This window comes from Oryctolagus cuniculus, chromosome 6, assembly GCF_051225735.1.
Source record: "Oryctolagus cuniculus isolate XC-2025 breed Fujian yellow rabbit chromosome 6, ASM5122573v1, whole genome shotgun sequence".
In the NCBI taxonomy this organism is placed as follows: Eukaryota; Metazoa; Chordata; class Mammalia; order Lagomorpha; family Leporidae; genus Oryctolagus; species Oryctolagus cuniculus.
In genome coordinates this window covers 107,137,300-107,153,375 of record NC_142872.1, presented here as the reverse complement: position 1 = coordinate 107,153,375, position 16,076 = coordinate 107,137,300, and the positions used below count along the sequence as shown (strand labels likewise).

The window sequence follows — 16,076 nt, the reverse complement described above, 5'->3', positions numbered from 1 at the left end:
AACTCTGCCTTTCAAATAAATAAATAAATCTTTAAAAAAAAAGAGAGAAACCATGCCAATAAAAATAAAGCCAATTTCAAGAAGAAGGTGTAAAATCATATGACCTGATCTATTACAACAATTATGGCTCTATACAGTTTTGCTTCACCATTTTTTTTTTTTTTGTCTGACTGGGCAGTCATCTTCTGGAGACAGCAGCTGGTTTTGACAACTTGATGGGCTCGTGTCTGCAGTGTTTTGAAGCAGTGCTGGTGATAACTCAGTCACCATCAGTTTCCATGAGCAAGTCACTGTTTCTCATAGTGTCCATTTCACTTCAACAGGTTTCTTTCCCCTTTGCTGCTCAGTTAGTTGTCACCAATCAGGGAGACCATATGATATTTGTCCCTTTGGGACTGGCTTAGTTCACTCAGCATGATGTTTTCCAGACTCCTCCATCTTGTTGCAAATGACTGGGTTTCATTGTTTTTGACTGCTGTATAGTATTCTATAGAGTACATGTCCCATAATTTCTTTATCCAGTCTACTGTTGATGGGCATTTGGGTTGGTTCCAGGTCTTAGCTATTGTGAATTGAGCTGCAATAAACATTAAGGTGGAGACAGCTTTTTTGTTTGCCAATTTCATTTCCTTTGTGTAAATTCCAAGGAGTGGTATGGCTGGGTTGTATGACAGGGTTATATTCAGGTTTCTGAGGAATCTCCAGACTGACTTCCATAGTGGCTTAACCAGTTTGCATTCCCACCAACAGTGGGTTATGGTTTTAAGAAGGTATGGTGAGTGTTGTGGAGCAGCAAGGTGCTGTTTTGGACACCTGAATCCCATATTGGAGCACTGGCTTGAATCCTGGCTGCCCTATTTCCAATCTAGTTTCTAACTAATATGCCTGGAAAGGTAGTGGATGGTGGCCCAAGTGTCTGGATCTCTGACATCCACATGGGAGACCCAGGTGGAGTTACTGGCTCCTGGCTTCTGCCTGGCCCAGCTCTACCTTTTGAGAAAATTTATGGAGTGAACCAGTGGATGTAAGAGCTCTCTTTTTTCTCTTCTTGCTTTTAAATAAATAGATAAATCTTAAAAAAAAAAAAAAGAGCTAAAGGTTAAACGATTTTTTGAACTTGCTTCCTTTATTGCCCAAAATGTAAGTGAAAAGATAATCATTTTACCCATAGTTGCAGTTTTAACCCAGTTCCGAATTTTGAAATTATTTCCTCTTGTGTTTTGTTTCTAGAAATCACGAGGTCATTCTCTTATTTCGTCAGTTGAGTGCAACTTCGGAGCTGAGAAAGGGCGATTTCAAGGTATTCGTGTACCTGGTTTATTCTACACTGTTGCTGTTTCAAGCTGGTTTTTAGCTTAACTTTGTGTCCAGGCATCAGTTTTTCATGTGGGGAATCTGGGTTGTATATCTGCAGACACACAACTTCCAAGCTGAAAACCTCCAGGGTAGGAAGCAATCTGATTTTGAATTTAGCACTGTGGGTCTTAAACTATACAGGCTAAGATCCCTACTAATGGGTATGCTTCCTACAATATGATTTTTCTACTTGGTCAGTGCTGGCGCAGCCTTGGCTCTACTTTGTAATCCCTCTGTGATATTGAGCAAGAGCCTGTCATCTCTCAATGTCTTTACTCATCATTGAGATGAGGACAATAATTGAATAGCCTCATGGGTTTGATAGAGAGCTTTTAATAGGATACACACTGTTCACTGCCACCAGCACCATCATAAAAAATATATGAGGCTGTGTTTGCTGTTATCATTATTTGGTGCTAATAATAAAGTTACACCAAAAGTTTCTTAATGATCTGAATCAACTTCTGTTAGCAGAGGCAAATTCAGAAAAAAAAAATCCAACCTAAGTGAATGAGAAATTAACACAAAGACATTCCATATTTTATTTTAGCAATTAGTTTACTACGTGACAATCAAATTTTATAATGAGTCCTGGACTTTGTGGTGCTATGCTCACCCATTTAGAAGATTTACAGATCTCGAGTGCACAGCCCCCTGACCCATATCCATTAAATATCATTATCCAATTCCTCTATGGCCTGGACAGGAAGGAGTCCATCTGGTCTGAATTTTCCCAATCTCATCACACAAAGAACCTTGCAAAATAGGCCCCTCTCTTGCAATTAACCTTCTCCTTTAACATTTTGAGAAATTCTTTGTCTTGCCAGAGTACCCTTTTTCTCTTAGGAGAGCAGGGAGCTATTTCAGGGTCAGTTTAGTTCCCCCTCTGAGGCCCCAGTCTCTCTAAATATAACTGTAGATCCTGTAAAACAGCCTGCCTTTTGTCAGTTAACTCAGGCTACAGAATGTGTGCTTTAAGAGCTTTGATTATCCACACTCCAAAAACGCCTCCCTCTGATCTCCTGATCTTTGACAAGAATCCTGATTCAGGGATTAAGCGTTGTTTTCTCTAACGCACTACCAGTGCCTGTAGAGCTGCTCACCTTCCATATTTCAGTTGTGCTCCGAAGCTTATTTTCCAGTTAGGAGAATCCATGTACTTCAGAACAGGGTGAGGTGCATCTGTAGTGAAGTGACAGCCTCCTTCAGTTTCTGGAACATGATACATCTGTGCTACTTTTTTTTTTTTAACAGGCAGAGTGGACAGTGAGAGAGAAAGAGAGAGAGAAAGGTCTTCCTTTGCCGTTGGTTCACCCTCCAATGGCCACCACGGCCAGTGCGCTGCCGCCGGTGCACCGCGCTAATCCGAAGCCAGGAGCCAGGTGCTTCTCCTGGTCTCCCATGGGGTGCAGGGCCCAAGCACCTGGGCCATCCTCCACTGCACTCCCTGGCCACAGCAGAGAGCTGGCCTGGAAGAGGGGCAACCGGGACAGAATCCGGCGCCCCAACTGGGACTAGAACCCGGTGTGCCAGCGCTGCAGGCGGAGGATTAGCCTATTAAGCCGTGGTGCCGGCCAATGTGCTACATTTTTATACATGAATGCTTCAACTTTACTATCAAATTTTTCTACCTTTTTAAAATTTAACCTGGATTTCCCATGTGTTCTCTGCCAAACTCCTTTTCCCAACATTTCAATAACCCAGGGAACTCCGATGACCGGTAGATACACAGTAAACCTGCTTCTCACTGCCCCGCTCACCCCACCCCTTTACTTTCATCTGATTCCTTCTTCTGGAATCAATATTTCAATTAATGGCATCCCTGTTGACCCATAACTCAAGCCAGAAATCTCTGTCGTGACATTGCTCCCCCATCCTCATTCATCCACACTGGGGTCCAGATCTAAGATAACAGATGAAAGTTCTGAGAACAGTGATTGGCTCTTGGTGAGGTCAGATAGTCACTGCCGCTGTCACAAATGTTCTTTGTAAGTATCTTCCCAACCTTCCTCTCCTCTGCCTCCCACAGTCAGTCACTGCCTGGATGCTGACTTCATCCGCTCTGACCCCATCATCGGCTAGGGCTCACTGATGTAGCTCTCTTCCCACACACAACCCCCACTCTAGGTACTCTGCTCTCCAGTTTATAACATGATTTCCTGCTTAGTGGCTTCTGTGGGCCCTTATAACCTTAACAATAGATCCACGCACCTTGGTGTAGGCCCCTGGGATCTGGCCCGGGGCATCCCTCCAGTGCACCGTCACCCTTTCCACACTGCAATTTCTGTTGCATCAGGACCAAATTTGTCAAGAGTTCCAACTCATCATGCCCCTCTCAGCCACACACCGCTTTCTTTTTACGTGCTGTAGTTGTTTTTGAGAATACCATTGCTTCCTCTTCATAAATTCCATGCATCGTTTTCAGTCCGCCTACATTTCTGTATCCTCTGCGAAGCCGTCTGGGATTCCCCCAGATGAAGCTGGGTACCTGGATTTCCTCCATTGCATCTCTAAGCCCACCGTTTTTTAATGATGCACTTAGATTTCTCACCCACCTGTGGCTGCCACACTGGAGGACAAGGCTCCGGTCTGGTTTTTGTACCTAAACCTCATCAACACCTGGCCCAGTAACACACAGTGAATGCTCCAGTTTCTTTAAATGGAAGGATCTGTGACACTGTCATAAAGAAAAAAATCAGTATTCCTGAAAGTAATTGATCTCAAGCTGTGATTTTTTTTTTTCTGGTCAAGTCCAAGCATTTTTCTCAGCAATAATGCTTTGCTTTCCGTTTTGCTTTTAGTAACCACACCCATTAAAGAGCCACCAAGACCACTGTGTGGCGCCTTTCCCTCTTCTGCTGTCAGCACTCATTCAGGGGCTAGGTACTTTTGCAATTTGTGACTGTGTATCATCTCCACCTTGGAAGTAGATCCAGCCAGGATCCACACACTAGTGTCGGTGAGGACAATAGTGACTTTTGAGATGTTTTAATTTGGATTCAGAAATAAAGATTACCCCAACCCATGTCCAGGCCTCTAGCGCACCTGTGCCTTGGAAGTATGTTTCAAGTGCCCAGCATTGCTCTTGCCAGTTATTAGAAAGACAAGCAGTGAGTACAGAGAATCCTGGGCAGTGAGATGGGAGATCCTCAGCCAAATCAACAAGAGGTGTGTTTCTTGAGAGGCCACAGGCAACACAATTAGCGATGAGCTGCATCTTCGAGGAGCCAGGGGAAAATATGGGATTCATTTTTCATTCAAATCAATTCTGAGCAAGAGCCTTGGCTTTCTGGGTGGCTTTATAATCACAGGTTACCGCAGGGCATGTCAGAACTTTCCACTGTGAAAACAGGCTTAGGTGCTAAGGTGTTTGCGAGAGCTGAGGAAACAATGTCTTTACCCAGCTCTTGTGTTGAGTTTGATCTTTGGCTCACAAAGATGAGGTTCGTTTCAGCATAAGCTGTTAGCTTTATTTCTTAAATCAGTCTACTTTAATAGCAACCCTGAAAAACATCCAAGAGCAATCATAAGGAGTTGACTGGAACTGAAATAGGTGTTATGATGTAGATCTTAGCTGTCTCCAGGGCAGTAGACAACACAATACTTAGCAGTCAGTCAAATTAATCTTTTTTCTCTTTTTGCTCTTCTGCCCTACATTTGTTGTGTGTGTGTGTGTGTTACCTGAATTATAAAAGCAATATACATATTTACTACAAATAGTTGAAAATATAAAATTCCCAAGGAAGAAAAAAATATCCGTATGAGTAGGTTGTCCAAAGAGAACCATTGTTGGCAGCTTGCTTGGTGTTGCTGACAGCACTTTCCCCAAGCAGACTCACTGTTATGGTGTGGAGGTCGCCTGTCCCCCCAGCCCCTGTCATCCATGTGAACAGAGGTTTGGTCCCAACACTGGTAGCACTGGTCCCCTGGTCCCCAGGGAAGTGGTGGAAACTTTTAGAAGTGGGTCCTTAGGTCACTAGGGGAGTAGGGCAGTTCTTGTGTCATTCGTGATAGTTTTCCACAGAAGGCTGTAAGAGATACAAGATTGGTGCCTCCCACTCTCTGCTTCTGATGTGAGATGTGATCCCTCAGCCCTCCTGCACTCTCGCTGTGATGTGACCCCATCTGCAGGTAGGCCCTCATCAGAGGCCAAACCAGTGGGGTTACCTGCCACCTACCCACCTCCCGGCTTCCCCTACCCACCTGATATTGAACTTTGAACCTCCAAAACTGTGAGCTAGACAAACTTCTTTTTCTTCATAATTTAATCTGTCTTGAGTATTAATAATGTTTTAGTAATGAAAAGCTGACTAATTCATATACATAATGTTTAAATTCCTGTGATGAAACATTTCACACACAGGAGAGAATGAGTCCTCATATTCTGAATCTAGATCCAGAAATTACCAAGATTTTCCCTCTGTGGCTTCATCCATCCCTTTTTTCTCTTTCCCTTTTTCCTTCTTCTTTTAAAATATCAATAAGTACTTTTAAGAGGATAAGAGGGGGCGGGTGTTTGGTCCAGTGGTTAAGATGCTAGTTAGGAGCCCTTCCTCTCATATCAGGGTGTCTGGGTTGAAGTCCCAGCTGTGAATCCTGATTCCGGCTTCTTGCTGGTATACATCCTGGGAGGTAGGGGTGGTGGTCCAAGTAGAGACCTGGATTGAGTTCCCACATAGGAGACCTGGATTGAGTTCCACATGGGAGACCTGGATTGAGTTCCCCATAGGAGACCTGGATTGAGTTCCCCATAGGAGACCTGGATTGAGTTCCCCATAGGAGACCTGGATTGAGTTCCCCATAGGAGACCTGGATTGAGTTCCCAGCTTCTGCCTTCCACCCTGGCCCAGTCCCAGCTGTTACAGGTATTTAAGACATGAACCAGTAGGGAGAAGTGTGGGTGTGGTGTGTATGTCTCAGATAAACAATTTTTTAAAGGCAAAGATGAATCCTAGTATTCTGAGGCCTGTGGAAAGTGTATATTTGCCTGTCAGTTTCACATATTCTCACTTACGTCTTATTAGGAAGCACGAAATTTGATTTTATACTCACTATTGCATCACGCTTTGGAGATTAGCAGTCTTAAAACCGGGGTCTGTCACATGCTAGATGGGTATTGATTTTTGCTCTTAAATCAGTGTTTCCCTAGAGCATCATTTTATTTATTCATAAAGCTGAGATGATGTCTGACAGGAGTTACAGCAGTGTAAATCAGTACTGCCGGCACAATAAGAAGAGCTTTTATAAGACTCTCAAAAATCAATGTTCCCACGCTAGAGGGTAACCTCAGAAACTGAAAACGTCCGTTTGCCATGCTTCCAAGTGTAAGATGAAAATTTCAGCGTCTGGTTATGTTTCAGTCCTCTGTTCACTCTGCCACTTTGCAAGTGGACCTAAATGCAGTGAGTCAAAAGCCAGATAAATATACTCCATTAAGTCACAGCTGGTTGCTGGAACCAGGGGCTGGATAGAACCCAAGATTCAGCATTGACCCCTGTTGATAGCAAGGCTGTCATCTCACTCAAATGCTGCACTGGCCCTGCTGAGGTGTTCCTATAATTCTGCCTCACGTGGGCTCTTGTGCCCAATGGACAGTTAATAGGAGTATGTTCACTCTGTGATTCTTTACTCACTTTGTAACACTTCTGTGTACTTGCGGATGTGTTAAAGGCCGTGTAATAGCTATCTGCACCACTAGGCCAAATAAATCAATTGCAATCCTAAAAGTGTTCACCTTTTGTTGATATACATATACATATCTATTATGGATATTCTGCTCTCTTTTAGGAGTGTTTATGATATGGAAATTACTATTAGACATTTTATCTTAAAGAATGTTCTAGATTTTTTCCCCTTAAAGTTAACCTAATTTTCTAATGATTAAAAAATGCACCTAGTGGCTAGAATGTCACCACTTGGAATTTTAAATGTCCAATTTTCTATTAGCTGTTGGGGCCTTAACACAGCAGAGCTGACTGGGGTGTCAGACGACCTGGATGTACGTTTCATTATCTTGTCTTGGCTGCTGTGCAACCTAAGGCTATTTCCTGAACTTCTCTGGGACATAGGTTCATGTTAATATTTTTCATTGATTGCTTGTTTAAGTTCAGCAAGTTGGGGGGGGGGTGAAATTAGTGGGCATTCCCCTTGCCCTTTTTTTTTTTTTTTTTTTTTGACAGGCAGAGTGGACAGTGAGAGAGAGAGACAGAGAGAAAGGTCTTCCTTTGCAGTTGGTTCACCCTCCAATGGCCGCTGCGGCCGGTGCCCCACGCTGATCCGAAGCCAGGAGCCAGGTGCTTCTCCTGGTCTCCCATGGGGTGCAGGGCCCAAGCACTTGGGCCATCCTTCACTGCACTCCCTGGCCACAGCAGAGAGCTGGCCTGGAAGAGGGGCAACCAGGACAGAATCCGGCGCCCTGACCGGGACTAGAACCCAGTGTGCTGGCGCCGCAAGGTGGAGGATTAGCCTATTGAGCCACGGCGCTGGCACCCCTTGCTTTCAGTAGTGTTCTATACAACAGGACTCTTCTTATCCATTTAAAAGTAACTAACTGATATTTTTAAACAAGGAGGAAAATAAATTAAAAAAGGAAAAAAAAGAGATAGAGAAGTGAGGACTATTTCCTCATGAAGAACAAGGATTCTGCAAGTTTTAAACTCCCACGGTTTTCTGTGCAAAGATTTCAGATCATTGGCTTGGCAACCAATAGCCACAATTTTCTTGGAAACTTTGGGGCCAGCAAAGACCACTTGGGTTTAGAGACTAGGATTTTCAGTGGTTGGTTCTCTTGCTGCCAAGAGAAGTTGGGTGCTCCGCCAGGCTTGTGACCCCCAGGGGCCCAAAGCCTTCACTGGCGGCTTGAGAGAAGTCTTTAAGGTACGGTCCCTTTGGATCTTGGCCATTTCTTCTCTTCTGGTAGCAACCACGGGATGCTCTTCAGAGGAGGGATCTGGGAAGTAGAAGGGAAAGAGTGTAGACAGCGATCTCCATGGTAACTGTCGCTGCCAGTCACACTCGCTTTGCTGCTTCAGCCTTGGGCAGCGAGACAAGCCGGTGGTGTGTGGATGTTTTAGAGTTGTTCCCATTCAGCTCCAAGAATGTTGCTATTCATTTCATGAATGGATGCCTTACTTGGCAAAAATGAGAAGATTCTAAGAGCTGCTTTTTGGAGGCCCAAGGCTGAGGCCTCGGCTTCAGGGCAAACCTGAGTTGCCTGCCGTGGAAGGCACGCTGGCAGCCTGTTGGAGAACACAGAGCGGCTGTTTGAAGTCTATTTTGTGAAGGGTATTTGTTATGTTTCCTAACCCGTTGTAGCTAAGTCTCCGAAGTCCTTTCAACATTCCTCCAATGTGATCCACTTTCTATTCTTCAACACTCCCCTTTTACTTTGCTTTTTTACATTAATTGAATACACTCCTCTAGGATGCTGGTGAGAAAATTGTTCTCCTTGACCAAGTGCTTGGTTCTGTTCAAGGCCCTGTTTGTTCCTCAAATCAACTCTGGTCATCAGTAAAATGGCAGGTGTCACAGTTGCACAGCTGTCACACCCAGATTACTATCATGTGATGATTTTGAACACGGGGTTTCTTCGGTCCACCACAATTTCTAGTTCTCAGTTGTGTGAGGGCCTCTCCTTTTCTGCATATGCCTCACTTACCTCTGCAGGCAACAGGGACTTCTTATCCAACTGGCATGGGGAAGTGGGCAATGCCCACCCACCCCCACATGCACCTGAGCCTCATAAATGATGGGTTGGGACGTGTAAGGCCCTCCCTCCTCAGCGCTGTCTCTGATTCTCTCAAACCAAACACTACAGTGTTAGATATTGAGATGATTGCATGGAATTTGGACAGATGAGTTTAGCACCGTGTCTAGACCACATGCAGCCCCAAGAAGGACAAGTTCACATCTAGAATTGCAGAGTCAGCTTTTTGTTGCTTCAACTGAAATACCTGAGGGGAGCAATTCAGGAGGGAAGAAGATTAATTTTGGCTCACAGGTTGGAGCGTCACCATCTTGGATCAGGCAACTCGACTAGTCTGGTAGAGGCTGGTAGTGGTAGAGCTGGTGCAGAGGAATGATTATAGGACAAGCCAGGAAGCAAGGGGGGACACTCGGCCAAGCACAGCTTACGTGATTGTAATCAACCCTCTTGTGAGAATTTCTTCAGAGGGCAAGTCTCTGATGACTTCCCACTGAGGCCATAATTAGATCGAGTCTCCACCTTAATCCATTAACATTAGCCCGTGAACACAAGACTTTGGGGATAGACCCCTGTGTGAGTTTGGGAGTCAACTCCTGTTCAAGCCATAACACGGCTATTGTCAGGAAGATCCTACCCCATGTTCCCTCCTCTCATGTTCACTTTCTCTTCCTGGTCCCATCTCCAGTCCCTTTCTCTTATTCCTTGGACTGATGCTTCCTCTCCATCTCCTTACTAACAGGGAAAGCATTTCCCTGTGGGTCTCTGTGACTTCCCTGTGGATTGCTGTGGCTTGCAGATGACCAGGGACCCTCCCCTGTTCAGCCACAGAGCACTCAGATCAGTCTCGTGAGCAAGGAGGGAAGGGATGCTCCCTTCCCCACCAGAGACAGTGGGTGCTGCTTTCCACATTCCTTCATGATGTGGGATTAGACACTTCTGATAGAAGTCCACCACTTTGGGCGTAAAGACCCTCCCAAGCCCCTTGCCAGTGTTGTAGCAAGAAGGAAGCATGAGCCTTGACTACAAAAGGCCACACCGAAGTACATGGCTGTGCCCAGACTCACAGAACAGATGGCCCAACTATAGATAACATTGAGATTTTTAATTTATTTATTTTCATTTGAAAGGCAGAGAGGTGGGGGTTGGAAGATGGGGAAGAAGAGAGAAATTGAGAGAGCTAAATCTTTGATCTACTGGTTCACTCCCAATATCCCTGCAACAGCCAAGGAGAGGCCAGACCAAAGCCAGGAACCAGAAATTCCATCTGACTCTCCCACAGGCCTGGAGTAATTGGGTTCCTATGGGTCTTAGCTCAGCCCCAGCTATTGTTGTGGGCATTTGGGAAGTGAACCAGCTGATGGGAGCTCTCTAAAGGAATTTTTCAAAAGCAAAAGGACAAAGTTAACCTTGCCTGTAGTGGCTTTCACTATGAAAAATTAGCCAACAATGAAATAAAGTAAAGAATTAGAAACCTCTTCTAATATTTCATATAGGGAAGGAGCAAAAAGTGGTAATTCTATTAAAAAGGAAAGGAAAGGAGGAAGGAAGGAAGAAAGAAAAAGAGGGAGGGAGGGAGAGAGAGAGAGAAAGAGAGAGAGAAAAGAAAGGGAGGGAGGAAGACAGACATCATAATGGAACAGCCAGAAAACTTAGAAATTGAGAGTAGGAGTCCAGGGTTCAGCACAGCATTGCTGACCTAATACCATGCCAAATGTTAATTATGAAAATGTGTTTTTCCATAGATGAATATATGTATATGAGGCTACTCCAGAACATGCACAGAAGGTGGAATTAAAAGATAGGTTTATTTGAATGTATAGCATTTAGAAATTCATGCATAATTTTTATAGTATGCATTTTCCATGAACTTTTTGAAGTCCCCTTGAATCTAATTTACAAAGAGAATATATATAGTTAAGGTTGTATTAGACAATTATTAAGCTAACCAGGTTATATTTTCAGAGAACAAGAATATGCAGGGAGTTTAGTGTGCTTTTGAGTGTCTGCTAATAAAAACTGTCCCTTTGACTTTAACGTGGAGACAAGTCCAGTCTTGCATGTATGAGAGTGGGTTGCAGGCTACAGATGGAGACTCAGCATTGAGGCAAATTGGTGACCACGGGGATGACTGTGGGTGCTTTTATAGATAACTGAGGTGTTTGTTATTTCCTGAAGTGTGTGAGTGACTGCATTGGAATTATTGTTGGTTCATTTTGAATTCTTACACTTCATATAATCTGACATATATTCTAATATTTGAAAGTGTACTTCAAACACACAAAAAATAGTTCCACTGAATTTTGAGCTAAATCACTTCTCTGCAGTTAGCTACCAGTCACCCTCTTCTTGTCAAGAAATGGTTTTTATAGGTTACAGATCTTGTCATTCATATACCAACATAAAGGTCACCTCCTCTGAGTGGACTTCCCCAAGTACCCGTGGCTTAGGAAACCTCCCCAGACATTCTGTCATGTTCTTCTCTTTCCTTGTTTTGACTCACTTTCCCTGTCTGACACTTTGGTATTCATTCCTGTTTTGCTGCTGTTCACCCATGTGTAGCTTTCTGCTACTGTAACTCAATACCTGACACAAGCTGCTTATGAAGGAAGGAGGTTTATGTTGGCTCATGATTTTAGAAGTTCATACCAAAGGCTTAGTAGGGCCCCAGTGGTTTGTCCATCTGCAGAGAACAGAGGATGGCATTGGTGGAGTACATACTGAGCAAGGGTCACAGGGTAACCAGGAAGCAGAGAGTGACTAGGCCCAACCTCAGGCTTTTAGAGCCAACTCTCTCCCTAGAACTAACTTCCAAGGCAGACACCCATGACCCAAGAACATCCCACTGGGCCTGCTTCCTAAACATCATAGTTGTATCAAACTTCTCAACACCACCAGTTTGTGACTTTGAGGATTAAACATTTACATGAATTCAGGAGCCAAGTCATGTTCAAACCCTAGCAACACACAAGGAATTGATCTGAGACCTCCTCTTACTTGGTGACTTTATACCCTCAGTACAGGATTTGGTGGGCATTTGTTAGATGATCCCTCCTTTCACATGCTTTCTTCTCTGGGTCTTCCCCTGTGTCCATCTTTCAGGCCATTTCATTATCACTGCCTAGAATCAGGCATTCCTATCACTCCCACTTGCTGTGGAATCCGTGGCACTCTACGCTGCCGTTAATCAACAGCTTCTTCCTGGATCTGGCATCTGATTGATGTGGTGAGTGCATCTTACTGTGTGTTGACAGGCATTTGGAGTTAAATGTGTTCTTTTGTTCTTTTCAATTTTCTGATCACAAGATAGCATCAGGAAGATGGGGGAGATGGGGCTGGCATTGTGGCACAGCAGGTTAAGCTGTAGCCTGCAGCACTGGCATCCAATATGGGTGCCAGTTCATGTCCCATCTGTTCCACTTCCAATCTACGTCCCTGCTAATGCACTTGGAAAGCAGTAAAGATGGCCCAAGTGCTTGGTCCCCTGCCACCCATGTAGGAGACCTGGATGGAGCTGCAGGCTGCTGGCTTTGGCCTGGCCCAGCCCTGGCTGTTGTGGCCATTGGGGAGTGAATAGAAGATTCTCTCTCCCTCTCTCTCCCTCCCTCCCTCCCTTCCTCCCTCCCTTCTTTCCTCTGTAATTCTGCCTTTCAAGTAAATAAATAAGCCTTTAAAAAGAAAAAGAAGAAGAAGAAAAACAAGAAAAATAAAGGTTGGGGAGAGCAGCATACACATTTAAGAATTACCTACACTGGTGTTAGGCTAACAGCCACGTGGACTGACTGTTGCAAGTGCTTCAGGAATTACTTGCTGTAACTCCCTTTTTTGGTACTGCTGTTTACCCCTTGAACAACTATTTGAGAAGGAAGACTCTCTTTTTTTAGTAACACTCTACTTCTCTTCCCCCACCGCTATCCCAGTGTAGCCTAAGAGTCTGATCTTGTTATGTCTGGGAATATAATTACTAGATTTTCTGCTAATGGCTGTATTTTACATGATAATGAATGCAGGATTTTTCTACAAAGCCTACTTCATTTATGCAAAACAGATATAATTGGAATGTGTATGAATCAATCTATTCTTTCAGGGAACAGAGAAGCTGCTGGGGAGTGAGGAGAATACAGTTTTGTAGGCCTCATGTCAGGTGAACACAAGGAAATGTTGGCTCTGTGGTCATCATAGATAATGTTCATTGATCTGTGTCAGGTAAAGCAGCAAACAGCTCTTGAATCTCAGGGCCTTTGCTGCATCTTTATTTAGCAGGGTCAACTCATTGTCGACCATCATTATACTTTAAAGGGGGGACCACTTGTACATTTAGTGGCCTGAAAGCCCAGATGAAGCTCCTGATCCCTGATTTTCAGTAACATGGGAAAGGGATTCTAAACTGGTCCTGACTATTAAAGGAGAAAAAATTAAATTAGCAGGGGAATATATCAAAAGCCTTTTGTAAGTACCAGAAAGTCTCTAAAAATGTAATCCTTGAGAGAAATATATTTTGTTCAAGAAAGAATGAGGTTTTCTCCCAAGAGGTGCTAAAATTCCTTTCACTTATTGAGAGACTAGAATGAATGGAATAGCGGGAATTCTCAGTTCTTACTTTAATTTTGCCATCAACTTGCTGTGACTTCTCTCAAAAAATAATGAACTGTAAGAAAAACATTCTTACACTGCTGGGATCTCTGACTCTTAAATAGGATCAATTCTACAGATTAACTTAAAGGTAAGGTGCATGTGTTCATAGTTAAGCATTTCAAAAGTGGGGTATTTATTGATTTTTCTCTTTTATTCAAGCTTTGTAAAAAAAATAAAATAAAAACTGCCTAGATCCTGAAAACACTGAACTGTTTAAAAAGTCTAAGTTAAGGGTAAGTTGGCCCGGGTAAGCAGTAGGAGTGGAACTTGCCTTCCTACTAATGGACACAGTTTTCAGTTTGGACCTCATGCCAGTGGTCTGGTGCATAAATTCAAATATTTCCTTGCTTCATTTGGACTTACATGACTCTATTCTTTTCAAAAAGTAGGTGGTTGAACAAAAAGCTTAGGCTTTTAAAGCAGTGTAAATTTGCTTCTGGGAGGCCTTGAAGAGCCTGATTTAGACTTGGGGAAGTAACTGAGTCCTTCAAGAATCTAATGTCAATTCTAGACTATCTGAAGAAAGGCGTAGCCACAGAAGGTTTTTGCATACAATTGTTGGCACTGTAAAGACCTCCCCAAAGCTGGCTGTAAGATACTAATTTATGTCTTCCAAGTAGGGGCTAGGCTTACATTTTTGTGCTATAAATACTGTCTTTAAATCCATTGCATTAGCATAGCATCCAAGGCATATTTGAATTTGTGCTGTGCTCTAATATCTTTATTAAATAGAAATGATGTTTGTGTAGTCATTTCACAATGAGGTATATATTTAAGATGCTGACAGTTATTAAAGAAATAGTTTTCTAGAACATTTATTATAAAAATAAGCAGGTACTTTTTAAAATACTATGAATGCTATTTGCCCTTATAAAACCCAATCTTTGTATTTTCTCTTGCTACACCTTACGTAGCATCCCCCTACAATAGAAATGCTTATTCATTTCATAATTAAGTATAATTCATCCCATCATTCATATTCTTTTGGAAACATTAATAACTGATTTAAGCTCCACTTTTACAATTGAGAGTTTAATACTTTTAAGTAACAGTTGAGTTTCATGTGAACAATTCATGTTTCATGTGATTATTAAACTTTTCAAAAATGTTTAGAAAATTAGTATCATTGGTAAAATAAAATATGGAAAGTTCATTATTTTTACTTTTTACTTAAATCCCATTTTCCTTTTGGGTTAATGATTTTTCCTGTACTGCATGCTACTGTACATGTAAATCCCTTTACTAGCCATTGTTCTAGCAACAAAAAAACTCCATCAGTCAGGGAACTCCTTATTTAGAAGAAGGAAGGAAATAAGTGGGTAACAGTAAACAGTGCCTCAAGAGAGGTACTGAGACATGCCCGAAGTGGAACAGAAGGGATCCTTGGAGGGAATTGGGGAACTCATTGAAGATGAGGGGAACTTGAACTGGGCCTTATTTTTTTTTTAAGGGAAAGAGTTTATTGGGGGAAATCTGACAGACTGGAGGGAAGGGGCAAAGAAGGAAAAGAGGGAGAAGGAGAGCATAAGAGAGAGAGACAGAGACAGAGATCAAGGGAGAGAGAGGGAGCCACATGTTCAGGAACAGGCCCTTTTAAAACTTTTCCAGGGGGCGGGCAGAAGTAAGAGCAGCGAATCCCATTAGGATGGGGGTAGGGCTGACACCAGTGTCTGGGCCATGTGGCCACTTGGCTTGCAGCAATGGTGGCAGGGGCTAGAGCCTAGGATGGTGTCAAGGTGTAGATCGCACCATAGATAAGACTGTGGAACTGGTCCTTATTGATAAATAGGAAGTGGCTGAACAAAGATGTCTTCAGAGAAGCTTATTTTTTTTTCTGAACTCTAATCCTTGTTTCTGACGAGATAAAATGCCTGTAAAAAGAATCCACCACACACTGCCCAAAAAAGGATCTGTGGGTTCTTACAGCAAATTTGAATGCCAGTAGCACAGAAAAAAAAATTTCTGGGAGTTCTGATATCTGTACAATATGAATAAGCCAAAATATTAGGAATGCTTGGTAAAAACAAACAAAATAATGCAAGGCAGGTAGTAACTACAGCGAGACTGTTTCTTTTCCTAGTACTCCTTCTTCAGGGGGAAGGCAGATTGAAAATTGGTAACAGAGTGGCTATGGGGATCCTGTTAAAGATTCAGTAACAATAGTATGTTGGGCAAAATTCACCTTGTTTTGATCCTCATCGTATCCTTAGATAGAAACATCGCCCTAGGTTATAATAGCAACAATAACTACACCGGGTTTTCTCCCAATCCCTGTGTATTAACAACAGAGGTGCCTTCCCATCCTTCTACTCTTCACTTTGACCTTTTGAGGGGTGGGTGTGATCCACATCGAGGAACCAAAGGAATCAGCCCTCATGCAGGG

At 43.1% G+C, this 16,076-nt stretch overlaps 1 protein-coding gene across 5 annotated transcripts in view; it reads left to right on the top strand.

Moving 5' to 3' along the window:
* PAG1 (phosphoprotein membrane anchor with glycosphingolipid microdomains 1) overlaps positions 1-16,076 on the top strand; it is a 174,620-nt gene that overhangs the window by 59,910 nt on the left and 98,634 nt on the right. For 2 of the 5 annotated variants that reach the window (XM_089335464.1, XM_089335460.1), the window contains exon 2: positions 1,231-1,300. The exons of 1 other annotated variant lie outside the window; for it this stretch is intronic. The gene's annotated coding sequence lies outside the window, so the exon portion shown is untranslated. Of the gene's footprint in view, positions 1-1,230; positions 1,301-12,160; positions 12,285-16,076 lie in introns of all 5 variants that reach the window. 2 more of the 5 variants (XM_089335461.1, XM_089335462.1) reach the window with 2 other exon arrangements.